We start from the raw sequence: 19,780 nt of genomic DNA, 5'->3' as shown, positions 1-19,780 counted from the left end.
AAAATTGTACTTTTCTAAGAATTTGTCCATGTCTTCCATGTTGTCCATTTTATTGGCATATAATTGTTGATAGTAGTCTCTTATGATCCTTTGTATTTCTGTGTTGTCTGTTGTGATCTCTCCATTTTCATTTCTAATTTTATTGATTTGATTTTTCTCCCTTTGTTTCTTAATGAGTCTGGCTAATGGTTTGTCAATTTTGTTTATCCTTTCAAAGAACCAGCTTTTGGCTTTGTTGATTTTTGCTATGGTCTCTTTTGTTTCTTTTGCATTTATTTCTACTCTAATTTTTAAGATTTCTTTCCTTCTTCTAACCCTGGGGTTCTTCATTTCTTCCTTTTCTAGTTGCTTTAGGTGTAGAGTTAGGTTATTTATTTGACTTTTTTCTTGTTTCTTGAGGTATGTCTGTATTGCTATGAACTTTCCCCTTAGGACTGCTTTTACTGTGTCCCACAGGTTTTGGGTTGTTGTGTTTTCATTTTCATTCATTTCTATACATATTTTGATTTCTTCTGTGATTTATTGGTTATTCAGCAGCGTGTTGTTCAGCCTCCATATGTTGGAATTTTTAATAGTTTTTCTCCTGTAATTGAGATCTAATCTTACTGCATTGTGGTCAGAAAAGATGCTTGAAATTATTTCTATTTTTTTGAATTTACCAAGGCTAGATTTATAGCCCAGGATGTGATCTATCCTGGAGAAGGTTCCATGTGCGCTTGAGAAAAAGGTGAAATTCATTGTTTTGGGATGAAATGTCCTATAGATATCAATTAGGTCTAACTGGTCTATTGTATCATTTAAAGTTTGTGTTTCCTTATTGATTTTCTGTTTAGTTGATCTATCCATAGGTGTGAGTGGGGTATTAAAGTCTCCCACTATTATTGTGTTATTGTTAATTTCTCCTTTCATACTTGTTAGCATTTGTCTTACATATTGCGGCGCTCCTGTGTTGGGTGCATATATATTTATAATTGTTATATCTTCTTCTTGGATTGATCCTTTGATCATTATGTAGTGTCCTTCTTTGTCTCTTTTCACAGCCTTTGTTTTAAAGTCTATTTTATCTGATATGAGTATTGCTACTCCTGCTTTCTTTTGGTCCCTATTTGCATGGAAAATCTTTTTCCAGCCCTTCACTTTCAGTCTGTATGTGTCCCCTGTTTTGAGGTGGATCTCTTGTAGACAACATATGTAGGGGTCTTGTTTTTGTATCCATTCAGCCAGTCTTTGTCTTTTGGTTGGGGCATTCAACCCATTTACGTTTAAGGTAATTACTGATAAGCATGATCCCGTTGCCATTTACTTTATTGTTTTGGGTTCGAATTTATACACCATTTTTGTGTTTCCTGTCTAGAGAATATCCTTTAGTATTTGTTGGAGAGCTGGTTTGGTGGTGCAGAATTCTCTCAGCTTTTGCTTGTCTGAAAAGCTTTTGATTTCTCCTTCATACTTGAATGAGATCCTTGCTGGGTACAATAATCTGGGCTGTAGGTTATTTTCTTTCATCATTTTAAGTATGTCTTGCCATTCCCTCCTGGCTTGAAGAATTTCTATTGAAAGATCAGCTGTTATCCTTATGGGAATTCCCTTGTGTGTTATTTGTTGTTTTTCCCTTGCTGCTTTTAATATTTGTTCTTTGTGTTTGATCTTTGTTAATTTGATTAATATGTGTCTTGGGGTGTTTTGCCTTGGGTTTATCCTGTTTGTGACTCTCTGGGTTTCTTGGACTTGGGTGATTATTTCCTTTCCCATTTTAGGGAAGTTTTCAATTATTATCTCCTCAAGTATTTTCTCATGGTCTTTCTTTTTGTCTTCTTCTTCTGGGACCCCTATGATTTGAATGTTGTAGTGTTTAATATTGTCCTGGAGGTCTCTGAGATTGTCCTCATTTCTTTTAATTCGTTTTTCTTTTTTGCTCTCTGATTCATTTATTTCTACCATTCTATCTTCTAATTCACTAATCCTATCTTCTACCTCTGTTATTCTACTATTTGTTGCCTCCAGAGTGTTTTTAATTTCATTTATTGCATTATTCATTATATATTGACTCTTTTTTATTTCTTCTAGGTCCTTGTTAAAACTTTCTTGCATCTTCTCAATCCTTGTCTCCAGGCTATTTATCTGTGATTCCATTTTGATTTCAAGATTTTGGATCAATTTCACTATCATTATTCGGAATTCTTTATTGGGTAGATTGCCTATCTCTTCCTCTTTTGTTTGGTTTGGTGGGCATTTATCCTGTTCCTTTACCTGCTGGGTATTCCTCTGTCTCTTCATCTTGTTTAAATTGGTGATTTTGGGGTGTCCTTTCTGTATTCTGGGAGTTTGTGGAGTTCTCTTTATTGTGGCTTTTCCTCGCTCTGTGTGGGTTTGTACAGGTGGCTTGTCAAGGTTTCCTGGTTAGGAAAGCTTGTGTCGGTGTTCTGGTGGGTGGAGCTGTATTTCTTCTCTCTGGAGTGCAATGAAGTGTCCAGTAATGAGTTATGAGATATCTATGGTTTTGGGGTGACTTTTGGCAGCCTGTATCTTGAAGCTCAGGGCTGTGTTCCTTTGTTGCTGGAGAACTTGCTTGGTATGTCTTGCCCTGGAACTTTTTGGCCCTTGTGTGGCGCTTGGTTTCAGTGTAGGTATGGAGGCGTTTGATGAGCTCCTGTCAATTAATGTTCCTTGGAGTCAGGAGTTCCCTGGAGTCAGGGTTTGGACTTAAGCCTCCTACTTCCAGTTATTGGTCTTATTTTTACAGTAGTTTCAAAACTTCTCCTTCTATACAGCACCATTGATAAAACATCTACGTTAAAGATGAAAAGTTTCTCTACCGTGAGGGTCACCCAGAGAGGTTCACAGAGTTACATGGAGAAGAGAAGAGGGAGGAGGGAGTTAGAGGTGACCCGAATGAGATGAGGTGGAATCAGTAGTGGAGAGAATGGGCTAGCCAGTAATCACTTTCTTATGTGCACTCCACAACTGGACCGCTCAGAGATGTTCACGGAGTTATATAGAGAAGAGAAGAAGGAAGAAAGAGACAGAGGTGGCCAGAAGGATAAAGGAGGGGAATGAAAAAGAGGGAGACAGATCCAGCCAGTAATCAGTTCCCTAAGTGGTTTCCACCGTCTGGAACACACAGAAATTCACAGAGTTTGGTGGAGTAGAGAGGGGTTAGGGAAGAGACACGGGTGACCTGGTGGAGAAAAAGGAGAGTCCAAAGGGAGAGAAAGTAGTCAAGCCAGTAATCTCACTCCCTAGTGAAAAATGGGTACTGAAGATTGGGTTCTTAAAGGTATAAAATTGGTAACAAATACATAAATGCAAAAATTTTAAAAATCTAGAGTAGAGTTTGGAATTTCAAAAATACGATGTTAAAGAAAAGAAGGAAAAGAAAGAGAGAAAAAATAAACAAACAAAAACAAACAAGGTCATGAAAATTATCAAGAAAATATAGGTACAAAATTGATAACTAATACCAAAAAGAAAAAGTTAAAAATCTAGAGTAGAGTTTGGAATTTCAAAAATACAATGTTAAAAAAAAGAAGAAGAAAAAGAAATAGAGAAAAAACTACAAACAAAAACAAACAAAGTCGCAAAAATTATAAAGAAAATACAGGTACAAAATTGATATCAAATACCAAAAAGCATAAATTAAAAATCTAGACTAGAGTTTGGAATTTCAGATATACAATGTTATATAAAAGAAGAAGAGAAAGAAACATAGAAGAAAAAAAAAAGTCACAGAAATTATAAAAAAAAAAAAAAAACAAAACTATAGGTACAAAATTGATAACAAATACCAAAAAGCTAAAATTAAAAATCTAGAGTAGAGTTTGGAATTTCAAAAATACAATGTTAAATAAAAGAAGAAAAAAGAAAAAAAAAAAAAGGTCAAAAAATTATAAAATATATATATATGAAGTTTGCTGAAAAAAAAATAGGGTCTTTTTTTTTGGAAAGTACTAGGTTATAAAAGTGAAAATTAAAGGAATAATAAAGGACTTAAAATTTTTTTAAAAAATTAAAAAATAAAAGAAAGAATGATCGCAAAAACAGTAAAAATATATCTAGGACTTTCTCTGGTTTTGTTGTGAGTATTGTGGGTTCAGTTCATTTTTGGCTAGTTCCTTGGTCCAACTTATATTTCTCAAGATCTATAGGCCCCTTCCTTTGTAGTCGGTAGTAACCACAGGGTTTTAATCTATTGCCCGCAGCTTCCAAGGCAGTTCCCTCTGTTATAGCTTCTTCTGTTTGCTGGTCTCTTCAGTGTCTGGTTTCCACCCTTACACAAAAGGGATGGTGGAGGACACTTTTTTTTTTTAGGCTCACTTGTTCAGTCACGCTGTGGGGAGGGAGGGAGGGATGCTGCAAACAAATAACACTGGCGTGCGCTCGCAGTGCCTCAGCCACACTGGATCTGCCCCGGCTCACGGCGCGTGTAGCCTCCCTGCCCACACTGCTCAGGCTCTAGGTTGCTCCGCCGGGAACAATCCGTGGCCAGCCCTGGGCTGCCTGGACCTCCGAGGTCCAAGCCGCTCAGGTTCAGGCACTCTGGTAGTCCTCAGAGGCGCAGACTCGGTTGGGCCTGTGTTTTGTGCCCTTCCCGGGTCCAAGCAGCTCAGGTGATGAGGTGTTTGGAGAGCGCGATTGCTGCGACTTATCGCCTTCCCGCAGCTCGGTTATCTAGGTGTACAACCGGCGCACCTTCTCAGGCAGATGTTGACCGTCCAGACCCCTAAGTTTTAGTTAGCAAAGAAGCCTGCTTACAGTTTTATGGATAATGTCTCTCTGGGGCTGCGATTGCCCCCTTCTGGTTCTGGCTGCCTGTCACGGGAGGGGGAAGGTCTGCAGCCGGCTATCTCTGTTCAGTCCTTTGTTCTGTGCACCGGCCTGGTGGTGTCTTAGGTTAGGGCAGGCTTTTCGCGTGGTAAATATCCCACAGTCTGATTTGCTAGCCCAAATTATTTCGCTCAGATAACGCTCAGGGTATTCAGGCCAGGTCCTTACTCTAAGCAATGCAGCCCGTGCCGCGCCTCCCTGCCCAGCCCCCACTTGCTAATGGCGTGTGCACGCGTCTGCGCTGTTTCTCTGCTGGGGGAGTTACCGTAGGGCTCGCAATCTGTGGGTTTTAATTGTTTATTTATTTTTTCTCCCTGTTATGTTGCCCTCTGTGCTTCCAAAGCTCAGCACAGATTCGGCAGTGAGGTTTCCTGGTGTTTGGAAGCTTCTCTCTTTTTAAGACTCCTTTCCCGGGACGGAACTCCATCCCTCCCTGTTTTGTCTCTTTTGTCTTTTATATTTTTTTTTTACCTCCTTTTGAAGACTTGGGTTGCTTTTCTGGGTGCCTGATGTCCTCTGCCAGCATTCAGAAGTTGTTTTGTGGAATTTACTCGGTGTTTAACTGCTCTTTTGATGAATTTGTGGGGGAGAAAGTGTTCTCCCTGTCCTATTCCTCCGCCATCTTGGCTCCTCCGTTTTTCTTGTTTCTTGAGATTGGATTGTGTTGCTATAAACCTCTCTTAGAACTGCTTTTGCTTCATCCCATAGATTTTGAGTTGTGTTTTCATTGTCATTTGTTTCTAGGAATTTTTTGATTTCTCTTTTGATTTCTTTAGCAATCTGTTCCTTATGTAGAAATATATTGTTTAATCTCCATGTATTTGTGTTTTTTACTGTTTTTTCTTGTAATTAGTATTTGGTCTCATAGCACTGTGGTCAGAAAAGATGCTTGATATTATTTCAATTATCTTGAATTTACTGAGGTTTGATATGTGACCCAAGATGTGGTCTATCCTGGATAATGTTCCATGAACACTTGAGAAGAAGGTGTGTTCTTCTGCATTTGGATGGAATATCCTGAAGATATCAATGAGATCCATGTTGTCTAATGTATCATTTAAAACTTGTATTTCCTCATTAATTTTCTGTTTTGATCTGTCCATTGGTATAAGTGGGGTGTTAAAGTCTCCTACTATTATGTTAGTATCAGTTTCTCCTTTTATGTCTGTTAGTGTTTGTCTTGTGTATTGAGGTGCTCCTATGTTGGCTGCCTAGATATTGACGATCGTTATGTCTTTCTCTTGAATGGGTCCCTTGATCATGTAGTGTCCTTTCTTATCTCTCATAATATTCTTTATTTTAAGGTCTATTTTGTCCAATATGAGGATTGCTAGTCCAGCTTTCTTTTGATTTCCATTTTCATGAATATATTTTCCCATCCTCTCACTTTCAGTCTGTATGTGTCTTTAGACCTGAAGTGGGTTTCTTGTAGACAGCATATATATGGGTCTTGTTTTTGTATCCATTCAGTCATTCTGTATCTTTTGGTTGGAGCATTTAATCCATTTACATTTAAAGTAATTATTGATATCTATTGGCATTTTCTTATTAGTTAGGGTTTACTTTTGTAGATCTTTTTCTTCCCTTGTATTTCCTGATTATATAATTTTGATCAATATGTGTCTTGGCATGTTTCTCCTTGGGTTTATCCTGTATGGGACTCTTTGTGCTTCTTGGACTTGATTGATTATTTCCTCTTCCATGTCGGGGAAGTTTTCAACTATAATATCTTCAAAAATTTTCTCATACCCTTTGTTTTTCTCTTCTTCTGGGACCACTATAATTCAAATGTTAGTGTGTTTAATATTGTCCCAGAGGTCTCTGAGACTATTCTCAGTTCTTTTCATTTTTTTTTTTTTTTACTTTTTTCTTCTCTTGGGCAGTTATTTCATTTTATCTTCCAGCTCACTGATATGTTCTTCTGCTTCAGAGATTCTGCTATTGATTCCTTCTAGAGTATTTTTGATTTCAGTAATTGTGTTTGTCTCTGTATGTTTAACTCTAGGCCTTTGTTAATTGATTCTTGCATTTCTCTATTCTACTTTTGAGGTTTTCCATCATCTTTACTATCATTATTCTGAATTCTTTTTCAGGTAGTTTGTCTATTTCCTCTTCATTTATTTGGACTTGTGTTTCAAGTTTTTCCTCCATTTGTGTAGTATTTCTCTGCCTTTAATTATATATATTTTTAACTTATTGTGTTTGAGGTCTCCTTTTCCCAGGCTTCAAGGTTGAATTCTTTCTTCCTTTTGATTTCTTCACTCATAAGGTTAGTCCATTGGTTTGTGTAACCTTTGTGTAGGGTGTGACCTACAATTGGCTTTTTAAGGACTCTGTTATAAGTTTGCTTTTGCTTTTGTCATGTTATGGATTTTTACTGTATTTGGCCTTTGCAATCTCAGAGAGTTTTATCTAAAACAAGTCTTAAACCTTTTGCTCTCATAGTTTGTTGGATTCCAACTCTGAAGGGTGACTGGGGTCAAGACACTGCGTAGGCCCCTCCATTTAGCTACTATTTTTGGTTAACTGCAAGGGCTTTGAAAGTGGGTAGTCTGGATTTGAAACCAGGCTGTAGTACTTATTCGTGGATGGCTGAGGGAGATTATTTCATTGTTTTCAGTCTCAGTTTTTATTGCTATAAAATGGATGTCACAATATGTACTTCACAGTATTGTCATAAGGGTTAAATAAGTTAATGCAAGTAAAGCCCTTTGACCAATGCTTAGGAGATAGTAAGCACTCAGTTAGTGGGAGTTATTCTTATCTTAGCTTGTGAACTTGTCTTTCATTCACTGTCATCCGTGATTACCTTAAACACCAGTTTCCCATCCAAAGAACCCCCTTATACTAGTGATGGAGCTCAGAAACAAGTTCTAGGCTTGACATGATTCCAGGAATGACTCCACCATCTGAGCCAGGGCAGGAGGAAGAGTGTGGAGGCAGAGCCTTGTTCTGCCTTCCACAGGGGTTCTTGTGTCTGTTACCATCAATATCCAGCTGCTCTTCTTCTGTCTCAGACCTCTTATGTGCCTGCCCCCACATCCTTTCAGGGGGCTGTCACTCTCCAACAAAATGCTGTGAAGATCCAAATACAGTATATATTTGAATGTATAGTATTGAGAATTGCTTAGGAAACCTTAGAAAGCACTGATGCCTGGGCCCCACCCTAAAGATTTTGCTTTACTTCACCTGGAGTGGGGCTCAGGCATCTGCATTTTTAAAAAGTTCACCATGTGATGCCAATGTGTATCTAGGCTGAGAAGCACTGGGACAACATATCTCTGGACTTCTGTGCAAGATTTCCAGTTTGTTCTGCTTTTATTGTGGACCTAGTGCTTGTCATTTGGTTGCTTCAGCCTGTAAACATTCCATCATTCTCTGGTGAACAAGCTAATGGCTTTATCATGGTGTTCTGGGAGCTGGCAGTGCCTTACAATATGATTAGTCTTGTAGGCTGATTGGGGAATTTTTATTTGTGGATCCCAAATGTCCTTCTGAAAAGCAATAACCCAAATGTGTGCAACAGGAATGATTCAACCTTACATTTAGGCCATGATTTACACTCCTCTACAAGCTTTCACATTTGATGTGAGAGGTATTGCAGCACAGTGAAGGTTCCCAGGGTAGGACCTGAAAAGTATGGGCTGGAATTTGTCTTATGCCACTATTTTGTTATTGGGACTCTGGCCATAGCTTTTAAATTCTCCAAGACTTTGTTTTCTTACTTGCCCTTTCTAGATAATTCCAGTGTGAGGTATCGACTAGACATTACCACGTCTTTGTCCCATTCAGTAGATGAGGAAACTGTGTCATAGAGTGGACGGGTGAGTCACTGAGCTTTTTGCAAAAGCTTGGGGCTCATCAAAGTCAGGCCCCATGGCTCAGGTGCTCAGTGTAGGTACTCCTGCGTAGGTACTCCTGCTCTACACTAGCCATGTGTCTAAAAGGCTGAAAGATGTGTTGTTTCAGCTGTATGCAGGTACACCAGGTCCTTTCTCCTCCCCATTCCTCTTCTTCTGCTCTCTCCCTCCCTCCTTGGCCAGTGGGGAAGTCTGTGAACAATGGATTCCCTTTCATGGTGTGAGTAAGTGGTCGTAAAAGCTCAGAACGAAGTCTCCTCTATTGTGTTGGCACAGACATGTCTATTCTTGTGGCCTTCTCTGAGCAGAGTCAGAGAGCAGGGGTAGAGACTGCCTAGATGTTCCTCAAATGTGCTTCTTCCTGACATAACTGAACTATATTTCCCAGCCTCCCTTGCAATTCAGTTTGGCCATTGACTGAGTTCTGGCCAATAGGATATGGGTGGGAGCAATGCCTGCTCCTTTCAGGCCCTGAAAAGCTCCCCGGGGCCTCCACCTTGGGCTTTCCATCTCTTTTGTTTATACCGTGAAGACTGTGTGTATGAAGACTCTGGTGAAACAACACAATGGAAGGAGCCTAGGTCCCTGGATCAGGGCTCAAAGAAGAGCTTCCTGATGAGGAAAACTTGCATTGATCACTTACATGAGCAAAACCAAAACTAAACTGCTATTTTGTTTAGCTTTTGAGATATTAAGGTTTGATTACTTTATTACCTTAAGTGACTTTGGAGGAATAAAAAGAGGATTGGTGGTTGGGTGGGGTGATGGTTCTCACACCCAGAGTTCTCCATGGGATCAGCTGATCCTGCATCCTTTTGGAGCTCCTTTCTCTGCCCTGTGCTGTGTCCATCACTGTCTTACAAGTTTCATCTGAGAGTTTACCCTTGTAAATCACATGCTCAAGAATCCCCATCTCAGATTCTGCTCCATGGGGTCCTAATGCCTCAACTAGAATGTAAGGGCAGGAATGTACTCAAGTTCCATTGAATTTGTTACCTAATAAATGAATGTTTCAGTGCCTTATGTGTGTAAGTCACTAGCCATTGTGAATAAATACAAAGAAATATAAGTCATGAGTTTGGCTGTGTTTTCTCAAGTCTTTGAGGTTTCAGTTGTTGTTGTTTCTTAGTTGCTAAGTTGTGTCCAGCTCTTTGCAATCCCATGGACTACAGCACACCAGAATTCCCTGTCTTTCACTTTCTCCTGGAATTTGCTGAAACTCACGTCCATTGAGTCAGTGATGCTATCTAATTATCTTTTCTTCTGCTGCTGCCTTCTTTTGCCTTCAATCGTTCCCAGCATCAGGGTATTTTTCAGTGAGTCAGCTCTTTGCATCAGGTGGCCAAAGTACTGCAGCTTCAGTTTCAACATCAGTCCTTCCAGTGAATATTCAGGGTTGATTTCCTTTAGGATTGACAGGTTTGATCTCCTTGCAGTCCAAGGGACTCTCAAAAGTCTTCTCCAGCACCACAATTCCAAAGCATCAATTCTTTGGTGCTCAGCCTTCTTTCTGGACCATCTCTCACATTGTTACATGACTACTAGAAAAACTGAGTTTTGATCATACCTTGCAGTAGTCCTCCCACCCCTTATCTGTGACTTCACTGTCCCAGGTTTCTGTATCCCGTGGTCAGTAGCAGTCCAAAATATGAAATAGAAATTTCCAGAAGTAAACAATTTATAAGTTTTAACTTGCCCTCAGTGCTAAGAGTCCTGATGCATTATCTTTCCACCTGGTTTTGTCCTGCCTAGGATCCCCACCCATGGACATCGTCTGCTCCTGATACCCAGCCACCTGCACCACGGCCCTGGCCCAGAATCATCAGAAGCAGATGACAATCTTCTGACGTATTGTCAGTAGGTCAGTAGTAGCCTAATGTAGGTCACAATACTTACATCATTCACCCCTCTTTATCTCATCATGGAGACATTTTGTCATTTCACATCATCACAAGAAAGGTGACTACAGTACAGTAAGATATTTTGAGAGAGAGAGAGGGACAACATTCACACAACTATTATTAACAGCATATTATAATTGTTTTATTTTATTATTTTTGTTGTTAATCTCTTACTCTGCCTAATTTAGAAGTTAAATTTTATCATAGGAATGTATATATAGGAAAAAATATAGTTTGTATAGGGGGTCAGGAATCTGCTGGGAGTCTTGGGGAATACCCACATGGATAAGGGGGAACAACTGTACTCTTTTCTATGAATCTTAAAAGAATGTAGACAATATCACATATTTATGTTCCCTTTTTTTTTTAATGAGCAGCAATAAAGAGAATCCTACCACTTTATTTAATGCCCTTATTTTTTAATCCAAGTGAGATTTAATTGTGGAAGTGATTTTTAAGACAGTTTTATTTTCCTTGATCAGTTCTTTATATGCTTTTCTTTTCCTTGAAAACTGAGCATCTGAGAGAATTACTTTTTTTTTTTTAGTAAAACTTTGGAAGAATTTCATATCAATTATAAAAGTTTGCCTGGCTGTGTAGGCAAAGAACATATCCATTTTAGAGCCCTTTTAAATCCACGCATAATTCCTTTAAAGAACACTATAACAGACAATGTGGCCTTTGGTTTGCAAGGCCCGCTTTTGGCACAGAGAAGTGGGGGCTTTTCCATCTAGCAGTGGGAGAGAAATGGTGAAGAGCATGCAAAAAGCGATTGCTTTAAGCGTATTGGCATTTCCTTTCATATCTGCAACATGATCCTATTATTTTGAGGCAATGAGGTCATTTAAGTGTGCCTGGCTGGAGATTTGCTATTTTCCTCTATTCTTTCCTTTAAATCTTTTTGTCAACCATGTTGTCCTTGACTAGCAGAGCAGCTGTCTGGGTAGTTATAATCCCATTAAAAAGGCCTCTATTATGTCAATAATATATTTATAGAGAAATTAGTCACCTGGGGTTGTTGGGTGATTCTTCTGTTTAGACATATTGTACCTCAGAAAAGCAAGTTTGTCCCCTTCTTGTTAGGTAGACCCGCTGCCCTGTCACGGTGCCACATTGGCTGAAACTGATTAGCGATTAACATGGAATATGCCTTCCTCTGTTTGCAAAGCCCCCTTAATCTTTGCCACTGATCATATTCCTTTCAAGCTTTGCTGATAAAGCTAAGATTGTAGATGTGTCTGGGTGTACAGGGCTTATAGTGTTTAGGAAAATATGACAGGCATTAAATGACCATCCTGGTGGGAAAGGTGGGGAATCTAACTGCAGAAACTTCCTAAACCTGCTAAAGTGCTTTTGAGCAGTGTCTTAAAATTAGTAGTGCATCTTCCTGCACAGATTCCATTCTTTTTTCCAAAGAGATTTTACATTCTTGCCATATGAATTCAGGTCTAATGATGATCTATGAGGAAGTGGAAAGGCATGGGATGGACTGAATTCCTGAAATGGAATACCCGAGATTATTAACCTATCGCCATTAGTAGGTAGAGATTTATTTGTTGAAAACTCTTCATGTTTTTGCAAACCATAGAAATAGGGCACTTTTTAACAGGCTTTATAATAAAGGAGGGTAACATTGAAGTCAATCCCTATGCTACAGCATGTCCTTTGTACTGATTTTTCTTCATTTTTTCAAAACATGAAGGATTGATTTTTGAAACACAAAAAGGATTCTCTTCAAGGATGGCCTCATGGGCTCTCACTGTAATTCCTCAATAGTTTAGAAAATGCTGAGGCAGAGTCATCTATTGGCTAGGTGGTGCTTGCTCTTGGAATGTTGGGGAAAGTTGTAAATAGAAGTGCAAAGAAAAGCAACCTTCTGAGTTTCGATTGTTATCAGCTTTCAGTGCAAGGTAGGCTTTCAGGACCCTCATCAAATTGGCAGAGCAGGCCATAAAGTTTAAATAATGAAGTATAAAACAGATGAGTTAAGAGAAACAGCAGTATGTTTAAAGCACAGCTAAAATTCCCTCAGCTGTTTAGAATTATTTAAAATATGAAATTTAAAGAAACAAGAGTGGTTGGCCAGGTCTGTAATTCTATAAGTCAGATGTTCTTTGCCCTCAGGGTAGTCCTACTCCTTACCTAGAGAAAGTTTCTCACTGGTCTTTTCTATGTTCTGCACCTCACCTGCTCCCACCTCCCCTCCCTGCCTCCCCGTGTAGCATTTGCTACAGAAAATGTATACTTTTCTACCTTGGATATATATAGTTGACATTTGAGAAAATTGAGAATAAGGGTAGAGGACTATTAAGACATCAAATTGTATAGGTTCAGGAAAGCTTGTTGCCTTTTGCAGCTGTATGAAATCTGCATTTTAGTGCACTAGCAGGCTCACATGATTCTCATTAGAGAAACTGCTTATGGTGTTTCTACAGCCCCCACATGCTCATATTTACTTACAAGACCCCTTGGACTCAAGATGCCAATTTCCCACAGAGCTGGTAAACACCCTTATGACAGTACATCCTACCTTGATCTTAATTGCTTCTTCTTTCTTCAAGTTTGTTTCTCTTTGTGACTGTGGAACGCTCCTGAGCAGTGCCATCCAAGTAGAGCTTTTGGTGATGATGGGGGTGTCCCCTGCATTGTCCTCGTCAGTAGACACTAGCTGCTTGGGACTGTTGAGCCCTTGAACTGTGGCTCATGTGACTGAGGGAGTAAACCTTTACTTACACTAAATTTTAATTAATTTAAATCTAAACAGTCTCATGGGGCCACTGTTTTGGACAACTCTCATGAGGTAGGAGCTTGTCCAGTAGCCAAGATGGGAAATCGTGGTATGAATCACATGTCTTGAGACACATTGCAATGTAGTATCTGAGAAAGTTGACTCTGGAACCAGACTAGATGGCTCCAAACCCCATCTCTGCTTTTTTGAGCCATGAGATCATGGTAGTTGCTTACCGCTGTCTGTGTTTCCTCGTCTATAAATTTAGCATGCGTGCTAAGTCACTTCAGTTGTGTCCAGTGCTTTGCGACCCTATGAACTGTAGCTCACCAGATCCTTCTGTCCATGGGACTCTCCAGGCAAGAATACTGGAGCAGGTTGCCATTTCCTTCTCCAAGGCTATATAAATTGGGACATAGTGACAAAAGCAATCTCTACCTCCTAATGTTTGTGTAACAATTTATTGACTGATCCATTGAAAGCCCTTAGAATAGTCTCTGGCAAATTTTAAGCCAGGGTTAAAAGAAGACAATACCAATGGTCCAGTAGTCCCAAGACTCTGCTTCTGGAACCAATGAAATATATTAAGAGGATTACATAGAACATTGAACTGTTCATAGATGCTCAGTCACGAGTTTTCATTCCTCCTTTTCTTTCCTTTCAGCACTGGTAGTTAATTAATTTATATATTCATCTAACAAATAAGACTTCTCTGTATCAGTTTTGTCCTGGGGGCTGGAAAAATACCAGTGAACAGAACATATTACCAGTTCTTAAGTTCAAAGTCAGGTGGGGGAGACCATGAAGATTGAATGTAAATATAGCCCCACTTCTTCACTTCTCTCTGTACCACACTCCTTTGTCATATTATGTTGCAGAAGCTCTTATGAAGAGGAGTCTACTTCCTCACTCTTAAATCTGGGCTAGCCATGTGACTTGATTTGACCAACATCCTACGCTGTGCTTACTTGCTCTGTCAGGTCTGACTCTTTATGACCCCATGGACTGTAGCCTGCCAGGCTCCTCTGTCCATGGGGATTCTCCAGGAAAGAATACTAATTTGACAAATAGAATGTGGCGAGAGTGACCTCGTTCCATTTCTCAGCCTAGACCTCAAGAGGCCTTGTCTCTCCCTGCCCCCTTTTGCTCTCAGATCCTGGCCCAGATGCTTTGTGAACAAGTTCAAGCTAGCCTGCTGGAGGAGGGAAACCACAGACACATGGCTCAGAGCCAAGTCAGCCCAGTTAAGATCATCCTGGACCAGTTAGTGCCCACAGAGCCGACCACAGATGCATATGCAAGCATTGCTGGGCATAGCTCAGGAACTCATGTGTGAAGCCACTGAGTTTTAGGGGGTATTTGATACAGCAATAGTCCAATCACGGTGGCAGCAATTACCATATAGTCATAAAGATAGGAAGGGGGGAAAGTAGAGGCAGTGCCGATTTTCTTTTTTTGGGCTCCAAAATTGCTGCAGATGGTGACTGCAGCCAATGAAATTAGAAGATGCTTGCTTCTTGGAGGGAAAGCTATGACAAACCTAGACAGCATATTAAAAAGCAGAGATATCACTTTGCTGACAAAGCTCCATATAGTCAAAGGTATGGTTTTTCCAGTGCTCATGTATGGATATGAGGGTTGGATCATAAAAAACGCTGAGCACCAAAGAATTGATGCTTTCGAATTGTGGTGCTAGAGAAGACTCCTGAGAGTCCCTTGAATTCCAAGGAGCTCAAACCAGTCAATCTTAAAGGAAATCAATATTTGAAGGAAATCAACCCTGAATATTCATTGGAAGGACTGATGCTAAAGATGAAGCTCCAGGCCATCTGATGTGAAGAGCCAACTCATTGGAGAAGAGGAAGCAGAGGAAGAAATGGGTAGATGGTTTGATGGTGGCAGAGGAAGAGATGTTTAGATGGTTCAATGGACTTGAACTTGGGCAGACTCAGGGAGGTGGTGGTGGACAGGGAGGCCTACCATGCTGCAGTCCATGGGGTTGCAAACAGTCAGACATAACTTACCAACTGAATAACAACCATACAGAGATAAATACATGGTCTCCTAATGGAACATATCCCTCAGCTGAGGCCTGAGAGATAAAGATGAGTGTAGGAGATGTTTCAGACAGAGGAAACATCATTAGAAAGCTACAGCAGAAAAAGCAAAAACAGATTTTTTTTCCTACCTGCTGCTAGGAACATAGGAATATAAATATTCTTTTACTCAAAGAACTTCTTATATAGTTGTGATGTCGAGATACACACACATAAAAAGAAGTCAGTTCTACAGAGTGAGCTATATTAACTGCTGAATTGGTTCAGACCCTGGTCCAAAAAGTGGGGAGAACACAGAGAAAGATCAGTGAGGACTGAAATAAAGAGCCAGGATGACTTCTTAGAGGGTATGTTAACTAATGGGATGCAAGGAGTTCTAGGACATGGCTGGGAGTGTGGGACAGAGGGAAATATTCCTGGAACCATTTGGAGAATTTTGTAGGAAGGCCCATTGAACACCTACTGTGTGCTCTGTGGGAGGAATCACAGGAGATGAGAAAAAAGCAAGAAGCACAATGATGTCTTCATGAAACTGAGAGTTATGCTTGCCTTTGGGCTGCCAAGCGCTTCTTTTATGTCTTGGCTCTGGCACGTCATAAGCTTAGCCTGCATTCATTTCCATCTGCGTTGTTGAGGATGCTGCTTTGTGGCAGGGCACAAGGAGGACCATGAAATTGTAGATCAGTGAGTGTACTTTTAGCTGTTCTTCATAGCAGCTAGGGCTTTAATTGCCAGTTTTGCCAGAAGACGTCTCATGACCACTTTCCAGAGAGACCGAGAGTTCCACTTTTTAGTCCCCTGAAGTGTGGATTTCATGCTGAGCTGAAGATCTGAGCCCCGGGACATCGGCGCCTGTTGAGAGCTTTATCTTCTCTTCTTAAAACTTCTACTGAGCCTCCTTAGGATTTAGAGGCTTATATGGTGTTTTCTTAGCCAAAAGTCTTTGTAAAATTTGATTATCAGAAATAAAACAAGAGCAACCCCCACCTCCTGAAAACAGTGCTTAAGAAAACCTTAGTTTGGAAGGAGGAGCAGCCCGCACAGCACTGGCATTAGCTCGAACTGGCAAGCCTGGGCTGAAGCAGGGGTTTACTTATTTGTGAGAGACATAGGGAAAGCTGTCATCAAAACTAAGCCCAGATATCCAGGGACCTGTGTGGAGACGATTCACGCTGTCTGCTTTTCCAGTTTGCAGATGTCTTTGATACGACAGCGTTGGGGGATGGGGTAGGCAGTGTTTGTAAAGACTCCCGTGATCCCCGCCCCCGCCACCTTGGCTAGTGGAGTCAGTGTCTCTAACCCTGTCTGCTCTTATCTAGGATTTCCTAGACCTAGAAAGGGCTCTTGAAGACCTTTGAAAATAAACAAGTGAGAAAGCTTCCCAAGACCATCCTAGCAATCTACTCTGACACTCCGGAGACAGTGGGCCATAGCTGATCCCTCTCTGTCTCCTTTCATGGTCTAGCATTCTGAGATTCTTTTCCTTATTAGTTCAAAAGTGAGATTCTACACATGAATGTCAAGTTCTCTGGTCAAGAGCGTTTGCTCTAGTCACAATTTTAGAGAACTATTGTTTGAATGGAAACAAACACTTTTATTATTATCAGTGGCTTCTGAAAACTCATTTCAAATGTGTTTAAGTATAGCGGGTAGTTCCTTGCTAAGAAAATTCCTGTGGACAACTGGTTAACTTATAATAGCCATTTGGAAAAAATTTCTGTTTAAATCAGATAAAGGGGACTTTCTATAATATACAAAGAGTGCATACATATCAGTAAGGATAGGCCAAATACTCATAGAAAAATGAACTAAAGATATCAGATAGTTCTCTAAGAAACACATTAATTAAATCTATCCTGCATTTATAAATAGCCCCTCAGCCTTATAATAATAAAGATGTATATTAGGTATACATACTATAATAATAAAGGTACATATTAAACTATAAGATAGTTTTCACATCCCAGATTAGCAAACATCTAAATGTTTGATTATTTACTTCTTTGAAAAGTTGTGAAGAAAAGGGAACTCTCATAAATCATTAATGACCATAATAAATTGGTACTTTGGGGGCACAGTTTGGTACTAGCTACTAAAATGGCAAGTTGTTTGACCTAGAATTCTACTTCTTGAAATTTATCCTACAGAAATACCCACTTATGAATGAATTGTTCAATGCACAAAGTTATTTGTTGTGGCAATGTTTATAAGTTAAAAAGGTTAGAAATTATTCTAGATGCCCATCAATAAGGGACTAGTATATTATATATATTAGTTATGCTAGTCTATGTAGCAAATATATTATGCTACATCACAAGGTATTATGCAGTAGTTTAAAAGGATGAGGCAGATATTTATGCACTGCTATGGAATGCTATCTAAGATGTATTGCTGTGAAAAGAAATTCAGGGTACAGAAAAGTTTGTATTATGAGCTATCAGTGTAAAAAAAGGAAATAATGTATTTGTTTGTATGTGCATAACTCCTACAGCTCAACTCCAGAAAAATAAATGACCCAATCAAAAAAATGGGCCAAAGAACTAAATAGACATTTCTCCAAAGAAGACATACAGATGGCTAACAAACACATGAAAAGATGCTCAACATCACTCATTATCAGAGAAATGCAAATCAAAACCACAGTGAGGTACCATTTCACACCAGTTAGAATGGCCGCGATCCAAAAGTCTACAAGCAATAAATGCTGGAGAGGGTGTGGAGAAAAGGGAACCCTCTTACACTGTTGGTGGCAATGCAAACTAGTACAGCCACTATGGAGACCAGTGTGGAGATTCCTTAAAAAACTGGAAATAGAACTGCGTTATGATCCAGCAGTCCCACTGCTGGGCATACACACTGAGGAAACCAGAAGGGAAAGAGACACGTGTACCCCAATGTTCATCGCAGCACTGTTTATAATAGCCAGGACATGGAAGCAACCTAGATGTCCATCAGCAGATGAATGGATAAGAAATCTATGGTACATATACACAATGGAGTATTACTCAGCCATTAAAAAGAATACATTTGAATCAGTTCTAATGAGGTGGATGAAACTGGAGCCTATTATACAGAGTGAAGTAAGCCAGAAGTAAAAACACCAATACAGTATACTAATGCATATATATGGAATTTAGAAAGATGGTAACAATAACCCTGTGTACGAGACAGCAAAAGAGACACTGATGTATAGAACAGTTTTATGGACTCTGTGGGAGAGGGAGAGGGTGGGAAGATTTGGGAGAATGGCATTGAAACATGTAAAATATCATGTATGAAATGAGATGCCAGTCCAGGTTCGATGCACGATACTGGATGCTTGGGGCTAGAGCACTGGGACGACCCAGAGGGATGGTATGGGGAGGGGGGAGGGAGGAGGGTTCAGGATGGGGAACACATGTATACCTGTGGCGGATTCATTTTGATATTTGGCAAAACTAATACAATTATGTAAAGTTAAAAAAAAAAAAAGTTAAAAAAATCTTTAAGTATACACACACAGAATGAAAGTAGCTTTTTCTTCCAGAAGAGGGGATCTGGGTGCTTGGAAGACAAAAATGGGAGTGAGATGTATATTTTACTGTATGTTCTTTTGTACCTTTAGAATTTTGTACCACATATATGAATGTATTACCCATTAAACTCTAATCCCTAATCAGAATCCTCAGATAAAGGTTTGTTTTCTTTCAATTTTCATTCATCTGAAAATTTGGAATTATTTTCCCTCAAGTCTCTCTCTTTCGTGAGAGACTTCTTTACAAAACTACAGCTGATCACTGTCTTCTCCCCTTTGCCTAATCTAGTGCCTAGCAGAGAGCAGGGGCTCAAAAATATTTGTTAGAAATATAAAGGAAAGCAAAGGATACATGAGATGACTTCATATAGAGGCTTGCCACTCCCTCTGTGGATACATGGGGCTGATCATGTCCATGTGATTTCCAGGGGAATAATAATTTTACATTGAAATTGATTACTTTCCTTTTTAAAGAAAAACTGAAGAAAAAAAAGAGATGCAATTGAGAATGTGGTATTAGAAACCTGTCACTGTTTTGGCCACGCAGTAACCACATGTCCTTGGATACTGATTAAGTCTTCTGAGAGGATGGGGAATGAGCAGAGAAATCTGTGTGCTTTGTCTTGAGCGTCATATACTGGTGGTTTAATACGTGGCTTATTGTGTGAAAAAAACACACCCCGGTTTGTAGTGTTTGCCAGTTTCCATGGTGTGAATTCTGTCATCAGAGACACAATGTGACGTCTATGAATGTGAACTTGGGAGGATATGATGACAGTTGGCTCTCGTGACCCAGCAGGAGCCAAGTTCAGCACATCCCAGGTTATGAGCAGGCAAGTTAACGGAAGAGGCTTCAGAATGTAAGTGAACTCTTTGAAGGGTTGGGTTCTTAGAAA

The 19,780-nt window shown here is 39.8% G+C and overlaps 1 long non-coding RNA gene across 2 annotated transcripts in view; it reads left to right on the top strand.

The window, feature by feature from the left end:
* The window catches only part of LOC147361285 (uncharacterized), a 162,307-nt gene that overhangs the window by 33,934 nt on the left and 108,593 nt on the right, over window positions 1-19,780 (top strand). Inside the window, exon 1 of one of the 2 annotated variants that reach the window (XR_015140014.1) lies at window positions 10,437-10,545. The exons of the other annotated variant lie outside the window; for it this stretch is intronic. This is a non-coding gene — a long non-coding RNA (uncharacterized LOC147361285). Of the gene's footprint in view, window positions 1-10,436; window positions 10,546-19,780 lie in introns of those variants that run through there. 2 annotated transcript variants of the gene reach the window in all.

Source organism: Bos grunniens, chromosome 13 (assembly GCF_055505025.1).
Source record: "Bos grunniens cultivar Pamir isolate PY7600 chromosome 13, Bosgru_T2T1.0, whole genome shotgun sequence".
Classification (NCBI taxonomy): domain Eukaryota; kingdom Metazoa; phylum Chordata; class Mammalia; order Artiodactyla; family Bovidae; genus Bos; species Bos grunniens.
Note: the sequence above shows the minus strand (reverse complement) of the source record. Positions and strands in the feature narration are given on the sequence as shown.